Here is a 12,874-nt window from a genome sequence, read left to right on the forward strand (position 1 = left end):
CCTGTCTAGTCTGTGTTCAGTCTCTCCTTTTCCAGTAGAACGATATTGATTCTATTAAATCCTGTCTAGTCTGTGTTCAGTCTCTCCTTTTCCAGAAGAACTGTGTTCTAGCTACTGATTCTACTAAATCCTGTCTAGTCTGTGTTCAGTCTCTACTTTTCCAGTAGAACGATATTGATTCTATTAAATCCTGTCTAGTCTGTGTTCAGTCTCTCCTTTTCCAGAAGAACTGTGTTCTAGCTACTGATTCTAGTAAATCCTGTCTAGTCTGTGTTCAGTCTCTACTTTTCCAGTAGAACGATATTGATTCTATTAAATCCTGTCTAGTCTGTGTTCAGTCTCTACTTTTCCAGTAGAACGATATTGATTCTATTAAATCCTGTCTAGTCTGTGTTCAGTCTCTCCTTTTCCAGAAGAACTGTGTTCTAGCTACTGATTCTACTAAATCCTGTCTAGTCTGTGTTCAGTCTCTACTTTTCCAGTAGAACGATATTGATTCTATTAAATCCTGTCTAGTCTGTGTTCAGTCTCTCCTTTTCCAGAAGAACTGTGTTCTAGCTACTGATTCTACTAAATCCTGTCTAGTCTGTGTTCAGTCTCTACTTTTCCAGTAGAACGATATTGATTCTAGTAAATCCTGTCTAGTCTGTGTTCAGTCTCTACTTTTCCAGTAGAACGATATTGATTCTATTAAATCCTGTCTAGTCTGTGTTCAGTCTCTCCTTTTCCAGAAGAACTGTGTTCTAGCTACTGATTCTACTAAATCCTGTCTAGTCTGTGTTCAGTCTCTACTTTTCCAGTAGAACGATATTGATTCTATTAAATCCTGTCTAGTCTGTGTTCAGTCTCTACTTTTCCAGTAGAACGATATTGATTCTATTAAATCCTGTCTAGTCTGTGTTCAGTCTCTCCTTTTCCAGAAGAACTGTGTTCTAGATTCTGATTCTAGTAAATCATGTCTTGGTTGTCTGTTGCCATGACAATGTAATACTTTTTTTCTAAAATTATGTGAAAATCTGAGTTTAGACATTTTTATATTTTACTCTGTTTTTAAAGTCGCTAAGTATTGTTTACAGCAGTGTTTCCCAACTCTGGTCCTCCAGTACCCCCCCAACCCTGGTCCTCCAGTACCCCCCAACCCTGGTCCTCCAGTACACCCCAACCCTGGTCTTCCAGTACCCCCCCAACCCTGGTCCTCCAGTACCCCAGTACCCCCCCAACCCTGGTCCTCCAGTACCCCCCAACCCTGGTCCTCCAGTACCCCCCAACCCTGGTCCTCCAGTACCCCCCAACCCTGGTCCTCCAGTACCCCCCAACCCTGGTCCTCCAGTACCCCCCTGGTCCTCCAGTACCCCCCAACCCCCTGGTCCTCCTGTACCCCCAACAGCCCAACCCTGGTCCTCCAGTACCCCCAACATCCCAACCCTGGTCCTCCAGTACCCCCCTGGTCCTCCAGTATCCCCAACAGCCCAACCCTGGTCCTCCAGTACCACCCTGGTCCTCCAGTATCCCCAACAGCCCAACCCTGGTCCTCCAGTACCCCCCTGGTCCTCCAGTACCCCCCTGGTCCTCCAGTATCCCCAACAGCCCAACCCTGGTCCTCCAGTACCCCCCTGGTCCTCCAGTACCCCCCTGGTCCTCCAGTACCACCCTGGTCCTCCAGTATCCCCAACAGCCCAACCCTGGTCCTCCAGTACCCCCCTGGTCCTCCAGTACCCCCCCCCCTCAGGGTTGGGAAACACTGCTTTCCAGCACGTGCTATATCTACATCAATCATTTATCCACATTTCTAAGGAGTACGGTACTTTTTGACTTGATTGAGTGTGTGTGTGTGTGTTTTAAATCCAAACGCTTTCTGTTTATTTACTTAAATACTTTAGTTTGAGGACCGTTGTTGTATTTGTCGTTGTACAATATTAGACCCGTTGTAAAATAACAGTCACATCAACCCTTCATATCAGGACACGTTCTATTCACTCAATGTCTTGATTCACTAAAGGAACAATGGGGTCCTAGTAAAAAGGGTGGGAAGTTCAGAGCAGAACGAAAGTTTACTAATTACAAACCTCATCTTTTAATTAGCTACTTTCTTTCTGGATACCTGCAGCCAGGTGTGTTATTTGGAGTCAGCCTTAACCCATTGTTATAACCCCTTGACCTGCAGAACACCACTATGAGATGGTAGACAAGAAAATATACCTTTTTGTTTTTGTTTTGTGATGGTAAAACAATTAAATTGTGTTGTAACGTGTGGCTCGTTTCTGTCTATTTGGAGTTGAAATGCTGTAGTCTTTCCCAGCGTGGTGTTTGCAACGCCGGCATGGTGTTTGAAACGCCAGGGTTGTGGGTTCGATTCCCACGGGGGGGCCAGTACAAAAAAAAACAAAAAAAATAAAATAAATGCATGAAATGAAATGTATGAATTCACTACTGTAAGTCGCTCTGGAATAGAGCGTCTGCTAAATGACTACAATGTCAATGTAGTCAGTATCTCTGGACCTTATCCATCATTGTAGTGGGTAGTAATGTGTTTAAAACGCGTATGTAAGGTATGTATGATATTATAAATACTGTACCTCACGTGCGACTCGTAGTAAGACGAAGCAATTGGCCTATAAAAAAAATGTTTATCTGACTCCATAGAGATAATTAGCAATATGCCAGAGACTACAGTTGAGTTACAGTAATAGAAAACGAAGAAAGGTTTGAGAATGGATTATAAATACAAGTGGATTTTAATCACTTTGTTTAACCAATGGATTCACATACAAGTTATAAAGCACAAGTTACAAGGACTGACTAAATAAACAATACAAGTCATTCTTATAAGCATGAACAAACCAAACCATACCAAGTTTCCAGTAACTAAAACACTCCCAGGCCCAATCTCCATAGGGTGTCACAGCGTTTAAAGGCTTGTGTGATGAGGGGATGAGACACAATGTAAATAACACATCATTCCTTAGAGGACAATAAAACCCTGTTCGCCTGATAGAGTCATTCAGAGTTCACCCTGTACAGATACAAGTTACCATAGAGACCATACATCCATATAGGACAGCATCAGAGTTACCATAGAGACCATACATCCATACAGACAGCATCAGAGTTACCATAGAGACCATACATCCATATAGGACAGCATCAGAGTTACCATAGAGACCATACATCCATACAGACAGCATCAGAGTTACCATAGATACCATACATCCATACAGACAGCATCAGAGTTACCATAGAGACCATACATCCATATAGGACAGCATCAGAGTTACCATAGAGACCATACATCCATATAGACAGCATCAGAGTTACCATAGAGACCATACATCCATACAGACAGCATCAGAGTTACCATAGAGACCATACATCCATACAGACAGCATCAGAGTTACCATAGAGACCATACATCCATTTAAACAGCATCAGAGTTACCATAGAGACCATACATCCATACAGACAGCATCAGAGTTACCATAGAGACCATACATCCATATAGACAGCATCAGAGTTACCATAGAGACCATACATCCATACAGACAGCATCAGAGTTACCATAGAGACCCCTAAACAGCATCAGAGTTACCATAGAGACCATACATCCATATAGGACAGCATCAGAGTTACCATAGAGACCATACATCCATACAGACAGCATCAGAGTTACCATAGAGACCATACATCCATATAAACAGCATCAGAGTTACCATAGAGACCATACATCCATATAGGACAGCATCAGAGTTACCATAGAGACCATACATCCATACAGACAGCATCAGAGTTACCATAGAGACCATACATCCATACAGACAGCATCAGAGTTACCATAGAGACCATACATCCATATAGGACAGCATCAGAGTTACCATAGAGACCATACATCCATACAGACAGCATCAGAGTTATCATCAGAGAACAGTTACCATAGAGACCATACATCCATATAAACAGCATCAGAGAACAGTTACCATAGAGACTATACATCCATATAGACAGCATCAGAGTTACCATAGAGACCATACATCCATATAGACAGCATCAGAGAACAGTTACCATAGAGACCATACATCCATATAGACAGCATCAGAGTTATCATCAGAGAACAGTTACCATAGAGACCATACATCCATATAGGACAGCATCAGAGTTACCATAGAGACTATACATCCATACAGACAGCATCAGAGTTACCATCAGAGAACAGTTACCATAGAGACCATACATCCATACAGACAGCATCAGAGAACAGTTACCATAGAGACTATACATCCATATAGGACAGCATCAGAGAACAGTTACCATAGAGACTATACATCCATATAGGACAGCATCAGAGAACAGTTACCATAGAGACCATACATCCATATAGGACAGCATCAGAGTTACCATAGAGACCATACATCCATATAGACAGCATCAGAGAACAGTTACCATAGAGACCATACATCCATATAGGACAGCATCAGAGTTACCATAGAGACCATACATCCATATAGGACAGCATCAGAGTTACCATAGAGACCATACACCCATATAGACAGCATCAGAGTCACCATCAGAGAACAGTTACCATAGAGACCATACATCCATATAGACAGCATCAGAGTTACCATAGAGACCATACATCCATACAGACAGCATCAGAGTTACCATAGAGACCATACATCCATATAGACAGCATCAGAGTTACCATAGAGACCATACATCCATACAGACAGCATCAGAGTTACCATAGAGACCATACATCCATATAGACAGCATCAGAGTTATCATCAGTGCGCAACTGATTTAGCCAGCAGCATACCACGCTGCAGCCCACTGCTGACAGACCTCAGTAGCTACGCAGGGTTGGTCCTGGTTGGTCCTGGATGGTCCTGGTTGGTCCTGGATGGTCCTGGATGGTCCTGGTTGGTCCTGGATGGTCTTGGTTGGTCCTGGATGGTCCTGGATGGTCCTGGTTGGTCCTGGATGGTCCTGGGTGGTCCTGGTTGGTCCTGGTTGGTCCTGGATGGTCCTGGATGGTCCTGGATGGTCCTGGTTGGTCCTGGTTGGTCCTGGTTGGTCCTGGTTGGTCCTGGATGGTCTTGGTTGGTCATGGATGGTCATGGATGGTCCTGGATGGTCCTGGTTGGTCCTGGTTGGTCCTGGATGGTCCTGGATGGTCCTGGTCGGTCCCTGGTTTGTCCTGGTTTGTCCTGGTTGGGCCTGGTCGGTCCTGGTCGGTCCCTGGATAGGAGACCAGATGCTGCTGGAAGTGGTGTTGGAGGGCCAGTAGGAGGCACTCCTTCCCTGTTTAGGGTGCAGACTTTTCAGATGGGACATTAAATGGGCGTCCTGGCTCTCTGTGGTCACTAAAGATCCCATGGTACTTATCATAAGAGTAGGGATGTTAACCTTGGTGTCCTGGCTAAATTCCCAATCTGTCCCTCATACCATCATGTCTACCTACTCATCCCCAGCTTCCATTTCGATCAATCATTTCTGTAACTATTCCCCAGGTCGACAGCCTAACCATTCCCCAGCTTCCATTTGGCTCAATCATTCCTGTGACTATTCCCCAGGTCGACAGCCTAACCATTCCCAGCTTCCATTTGGCTCAATCATTCCTGTGACTATTCCCCAGGTCGACAGCCTAACCATTCCCAGCTTCCATTTGGATCAATCATTCCTGTGACTATTCCCCAGGTCGACAGCCTAACCCTACCCAGCTTCCAATTGGCTCAATCATTCCTGTAACTATTCCCCAGGTCGACAGCCTAACCATTCCCAGCTTCCATTTGGCTCAATCATTCCTGTAACTATTCCCCAGGTCGACAGCCTAACCATTCCCAGCTTCCATTTGGCTCAATCATTCCTGTGACTATTCCCCAGGTCGACAGCCTAACCATTCCCAGCTTCCATTTGGATCAATCATTCCTGTGACTATTCCCCAGGTCGACAGCCTAACCTCACCCAGCTTCCATTTGGATCAATCATTCCTGTAACTATTCCCCAGGTCGACAGCCTAACCTGACCCAGCTTCCATTTGGATCAATCATTCCTGTAACTATTCCCCAGGTCGACAGCCTAACCTCCCCCAGCTTCCATTTGGCTCAATCATTCCTGTGACTATTCCCCAGGTCAACAGCCTAACCTTCCCCAGCTTCCATTTGGCTCAATCATTCCTGTGACTATTCCCCAGGTCAACAGCCTAACCTGCTCTGCTAGGGTGAGTCAAATGGTCAGAGAGAGGTGTTCTCTCATTATGTGTTCTGACACACTGAAGGCAATTTACCAAACGCACACTTAGTTGACAAATCAAATGTATTTGGCATCGATCAAATGGGAAGGCAGGTAAGTTTGCTGACAAAACGTGGGTTGGGATTGACAGGCAATGTCACGTCCTGACCAGTAATAGGGGTTATTTGTTATTGTAGTTTGGTCACGACGTGGCAGGGGGTGTTTGTTTTATGTGGTTCGGGGTTTGTTAGTCTATGTTCTATGTTAGTGTATTTCTATGTTCTGTCTAGTCTATTGTAGTTCTATGTTTAGTTAATTGGGGTTGGACCTTCAATCAGAGGCAGCTGGTTATCATTGCCTCTGATTGAAGGTCCTATAATTAGGAGTTTGTTTGTCATGGGATTTTGTAGGAGATTGTTTCTTGTTTTGCAGTGTGCCTGACGAGACTGTCCAGTTCGTTTGTTTTTGTGTACGTTGTTTGTGTTTTTCCTTCTTCACTAAAATAAAAGAAGATGAGTGTACATTTTCCCGCTGCGTTTTGGTCTAAACCCTACGACACCTGTGACAGGCAAGCGGCAGAAGGACGAGCAGGCTACAATTCCCCATCGTTTATCAGTGCTATGTTGACGTCCAACCAGGAGAAAGTCTTCGAGAGGCTTTATCTAAATCAAATCAAATTTTTATATGTCACATACGTACACATAGTATGTTAATGTGAGTGTAGCGAAATGCTTGTGCTTCTAGTTCCGACAGTTCAGTAATATCTAACAAAGTAATCTAACAATTCCCCAACAACTACCTAATACACACACATCTAAAGGGGTGAATGAGAATATGTACATATAGTATATGGATGAGCAATGGCCGAGCGGTGTCATGACTGTCCCGATCAGGTCAGGTTACAGGAGACCACCACCCTACAGATTATCTCCCAAACCCCCAACAGAGGAGGAGAGATCTAGGGGTCTGAAGATGTGGGAGTTTTATGACCCCTCACGCCCATGATTAACCTTAGGCCACAGAGAAATTCCTTTGTCCTCACAATGGAGAACTGGCCTCAGAACATTAAACACGCAATAAAGGGACTTTGGAACAATGGTTTCCGTCAGCCACAATGGTGGTCATGACGAGAGGTGGAATATGAAAATGTATGTAATTTTTGTATTGTTATTAAAGGTTAAGAGATGACGTTATTATGAAAACATTGTAACTTTAAGAGTTTTCCCAGTATATGCCTGATGTTTATACATTGTACGTTGTGTGGAAAATGTCCAAATCAAAGAGAATGTTTTGGTAAAGATGAAATGTGAAGTTATTTGTCTAAAATTGGATTTGAGTAAAATCTAGACCTTGCCTCTTAATTAGTTAAATCCAGACCTTGCCTCATAACTAGTTAAATCCAGACCTTGCCTCATAACTAGTTAGATCTAGACCTTGCCTCGTAACTAGTTAAATCTAGGCCTTGCCTCGTAACTAGTTAAATCTAGGCCTTGCCTCGTAACTTGGTACGCCCAGAGAACTGCCCTAAAGGCGGATACGCCCACTTCTGACCCGAGGGTATAAGACATGGGAGTTAAGAATGAACAGAGGAGACTAAGTGACCCAAGATGCAGCCGAGGTCTAAAAAGTCAACGAACCCCAAAACGCAACACAAGGTTGAAGACAAAGAAATCTTTTTTTCTACCCAAGCTACGGATGAGTAGCCGTGTCTAAGCGGGTGAATTCAAGCCGAACCACCCAGCCTCCACTCTCCATTGAATCGTGGTATCTACACCGTTCGAGCCCTACGCTGTGAGCTCTGAGCTACAGAGCTGTCTGTCCTCAGAAGACCCCTTCCGGAGCAAGGGCGAGGAATCAGACCGCTAAGCCAAAAAGGACACTGACACCGTGAGGACAACCAGAGAGTTGCGTCAGAGAAGTGTGCCATCCGAGAAGCCGAAACGGCCCACGCGGAGCTTCCCACCTGAGACCTTCAACACGTAATTACATCATTATATTCTGACCCATAAGAGCGGCAGTTCGGGGCAAGGCTAGGGTTTAAATAAGCATGGCTGACAAATGAACCCAAATGTATATTTCTCTCGTGTACTTCCTTTGTTTCTCTCTCTTTTAAATCCCCATTTTGGGTAACACGCGCCATAGTGTGTTGGCCCGTTATACTAAGTCCTAATCAATAGCTATACTGTGTTTTGTGTATGTGTATTTTTATTATCATTTTAGCTTGCTAGTAAATAAATAATCAACTAAGATTGGTGTGGTACGAACTCATTGGTGGGACCCGGGTCCGTGCAGATTCCCGGATTATGCGACGTTCAGAATGAGACTGTAGAGGAAATTGATTAATTAGCGACTGTTGTAAAATCGATATTCTGATATACTTTGAGTTAATTTGGGAAAGAGAAACTCAATAAAACTAAATTTCCCACGGTGCCCTGTCACAGAAAATGTCGTACTCTTCGGCGAATATGTCGTATGTGAGAGAGAAGGACCAAGGCGCAGCGGGATTGTGGATACTCATTTTCTTTTAATGGTAAAAGGCAAAGCATCCACCGGAAAACAAAACAATAAATAATACTCACAACATGGACAGTCTTACAGGCTATGCAAACGCAGTGCAAGAACAATTCCCCACAACCCCAAAGAAAAACACACACACCTATATAGGACTTCCAATCAAAGGCAACTATACACACCTGCCTTCAATTGGAAGTCCCAATCACCAACACAACATTTAACAAACACAAACCACCTGCCACATCCTGACCAAGACTAAGCAATACGCCCTCTGCTGGTCAGGACGTGACATGGCCTAGGTTAATGAGTTAATAACTGCTTGATTCATTTAATCACGCAATTAGAAACCTTAAATCATTCGATGAGCAACAGTCGTCACATTAACCAATACAACGATATGACAGCGGCATAGGCAAGTGCAATAGATGGTATAAAATACAGTATATACACATGTGATATGAGTAATGATAATTAAACATCATTAAAGTGGCATTATTTAAAGTGGCTAGTGATCCATTTATTAACCTCTCTGGGCACCAAATCGTCCCACCTACGTAACAGCCAGTTGAATCCTGTGGCGCGATTTTCAAATACCTTAGAAATGCTATTACTTCAATTTCTCAAACATATGACTATTTTACAGCTATTTAAAGACAAGACTCTCGTTAATCTAACCACACTGTCCGATTTCAAAAAGGCTTTACAACGAAAGCAAAACATTAGATTATGTCAGCAGAGTACCCAGCCAGAAATAATCAGACACCCATTTTTCAAGCTAGCATATAATGTCACATAAACCCAAACCACAGCCAAATGCAGCACTAACCTTTGATGATCTTCATCAGATGACAACCCTAGGACATTATGTTATACAATACATGCATGTTTTGTTCAATCAAGTTCATATTTATATCAAAAAACAGCTTTTTACATTAGCATGTGACGTTCAGAACTAGCATACCCCCCGCAAACTTCTGGGAAATTTACTAACAATTTACTAAATTACTCAGGATAAACGTTCACAAAAAGCATAACAATTATTTTAAGAATTATAGATACAGAACTCCTCTATGCACTCGATGTGTCCGATTTTAAAATAGCTTTTTGGTGAAAGCACATTTTGCAATATTCTAAGTACATAGCCCAGCCATCACGGGCTAGCTATTTAGACACCCACCAAGTTTAGCCCTGACCAAAGTCAGATTTACTATTACAAAAGTTTGATTACCTTTGTTGTTCTTCGTCAGAATGCACTCCCAGGACTTCTACTTCAATAACAAATGTTGGTTTGGTCCCAAATAATCCATCGTTATATCCAAAAAGCGGTGTTTTGTTCGTGCGTTCTAGACACTATCCGAAATGGTAAATCAGGGTTACGAGCATGGCGCATTTCGTGACAAAAAAATTCTAAATATTCCATTACCGTACTTCGAAGCATGTCAACCGCTGTTTAAAATCATTTTTTATGCAATTTATCTCGTAAAAAAAGCGATAATATTCCGACCGAGAATCTGCAATTAGGTAAACAGAGGAAAAAAAAGAAAGACGGGGGCGACCAGTGCACGCGCCTAAGCCCACTGTCCCCTGATCGGCCACTTGACAAAGGCGATAATGTGTTTCAGCCTGGGGCTGGAATGACGACATTCAGGTTTTTCCCGGGCTCTGAGAGCCTATTGGAGCCGTGGGAAGTGTCACGTTAGCGCAGAGATCCTTAGTAAATGATAGAGATGTCAAAGAAAGCCAATAAATGGTCAGACAGGCCACTTCCTGTAAAGGAATCTCTCAGGTTTTGACCTGCCATTTGAGTTCTGTTATACTCACAGACACCATTCAAACAGTTTTAGAAACGTTAGGGTGTTTTCTATCCATATCTAATAAGTATATATATATGCATATTCTAGTTACTGGGTAGGAGTAGTAACCAGATTAAATCGGGTACGTTTTTTATCCGGCGGTGTAAATACTGCCCCCTAGCCCATTGGGTCTCAGTGTAGGCAGCAGCCTCATTGAGTGAGTGATTTCTGTTTAACAGTCTGATGGCCTTGAGATAGAAGCTGTTTTTCAGTCTCTCAGTCCCAGCTTTGATGCACCTGTACTGACCTCGCCTTCTGGATGGTAGCGGGGTGAACAGGCAGTGGCTCGGTGGTTGATGGTTGATGTCCTTGATGATATTTTTGGCCTTCCTGTGACATTGGGTGGTGTAGGTGTCAGGGAGGGCAGGTAGTTTGCCCCCGGCGATGCGTTGTGCAGACCGCACCACCCTCTGGAGAGCCTTGCGGTTATGGGCGGTGCAGCTGCCGTACCAGGCTGTGATACAGCCCGACAGGATGCTCTCAATTGTGAATTTGTAAAAGTTAGTCAGGGTTTTGGGTGACAAGCCAAATTTCTTCAGCCTCCTGAGGTTCACCACACTGTCTGTGTGGGTGGACCATTTCAGTTTGTCAGTGATGTGTACAGGAGGAACTTAAAACTTTCCACGTTCTCCACTGCTCCACCCGTCGATGTGGATAGGGGGGATGCTCCCTCTGCTGTTTCCTGAAGTCCACGATCATCTCCTTTGTTTTGACGTTGAGTGAGAGGTTGTTTTCCTGACACCACACTCCGAGTGCCCTCACCTCCTCCCTGTAGGCCGTCTCGTCTCTGTTGGTGATTAAGTCCACTACTGTAGTGTCGTCTGCGAACTTCATGATTGAGCTGGAGGTGTGCATGGCCACGCAGTCATGGGTGAACAGGGAGTACAGCAAAGAGCTGAGAACACACCCTTGTGGGGCCCCAGTGTTGAGGGTCAGCAAAATGGAGATGTTTCCTACCTTCACCACCTGGGGGCTGCCTGTCAGAAAGTCCAGAACCCAATTGCACAGGGCGGGGTTGAGACCCAGGGCCTCCAGCTTGATGATGAGCTTGGAGGGTCCTATGGTGTTAAATACTGAGCTATAGTCAATCAACAGCATTCTTACATAGGTATTATTTTTGTCCAGATGGGATAGGGCAGTGTGCAGTGTGATGGCGATTGCTTCATCTGTGGACCTGTTGGGGCGGTATGCAAACTGAAGTGGGTCTAGGGTGGAGGTGATATGATCCTTGACTAACCTCTCAAAGCACTTCATGATGACAGAAGGCGGTAGTCATTTAGATCAGTTATCTTTGCCTTCTTGGGTACAGGACCAATGGTTGCCATCTTGAAGCATGTGGGGATGACAGACTGGGATAGGGAGAGATTGAATATGTCTGTAAACACACCAGCCAGCTGGTCAGCTGGTCTGCGTATGCTCTGAGGATGCGGCTAGGGATACCGTCTGGGCCAGCAGCCTTGTGAGGGTTAACATATTTAAAGGTTTTACTCACGTCAGCCATGGAAAAGGTCTTCGTTAGCGAGCCGCGACGGTGGCACTGTATTATCCTCAAAGCGGGCAAAGAAGGTGTTTAGTTTGCCTGGAAGCGTGACGTCGGTGTGATGTGGCTGTTTTTGTTTTTGTAGTCCGTGATTTCCAGTAGACATAAAGTGGCTTGCGAAAGTATTCACCCCCTTGGTATTTTTCCTATTTTGTTGCCTTACAACCTGGAATTAAAATGGATAATGGGGGGTTTGTATCATTTGATTTACACAACAACCACTTTGAAGATGAAAAATATTTTTTATTGTGAAATAAAGAACAATTAAGACAAAAAAACCCCTGAAAACTTGAGAGCAAAATCTCCTCCAGCAATTACAGCTGCAAGTCTGTTGGGATATGTCTCTATAAGCTTGGCACATCTAGCCACTGGGATGTTTGCCCATTCTTCAAGGCAAAACTGCTCCAGCACCTTCAAGTTGGATGGGTTCCGCTGGTGTACAGCAATCTTTAAGTCATACCACAGATTCTCAATTGGATTGAGGTCTGGGCTTTGACTAGGCCATTCCAAGACTTTTAAATGTTTCCCCTTAAACCACTCGAGTGTTGCTTTAGCAGTATGCTTAGGGTCATTGTCCTGCTGGAAGGTGAACCTGTCCCACTCTCAAATCTCTGGAAGACCGAAACACGTTGCCCTCAAGAAATTCCCTGTATTTAGCGCCATCCATCATTCCTTTAATTCTGACCGGTTTCCCAGTACCTACCTATGAAAAACATTAGATGGTGTTCTCGGAATGATGAGAGTG

At 44.0% G+C, this 12,874-nt stretch overlaps 1 protein-coding gene across 1 annotated transcript in view; it reads left to right on the top strand.

Moving 5' to 3' along the window:
• Nucleotides 1-995, top strand: part of sv2ba (synaptic vesicle glycoprotein 2Ba) — a 57,296-nt gene extending 56,301 nt beyond the window's left edge. The window contains exon 13 of the mRNA XM_045708845.1: nt 1-995. This exon is cut by the window's left edge and continues 1,718 nt beyond it. The gene's annotated coding sequence lies outside the window, so the exon portion shown is untranslated.
• The last annotated feature ends 11,879 nt before the right edge of the window (nt 996-12,874 follow it).

This window comes from Salmo salar, chromosome ssa26, assembly GCF_905237065.1.
Source record: "Salmo salar chromosome ssa26, Ssal_v3.1, whole genome shotgun sequence".
Classification (NCBI taxonomy): domain Eukaryota; kingdom Metazoa; phylum Chordata; class Actinopteri; order Salmoniformes; family Salmonidae; genus Salmo; species Salmo salar.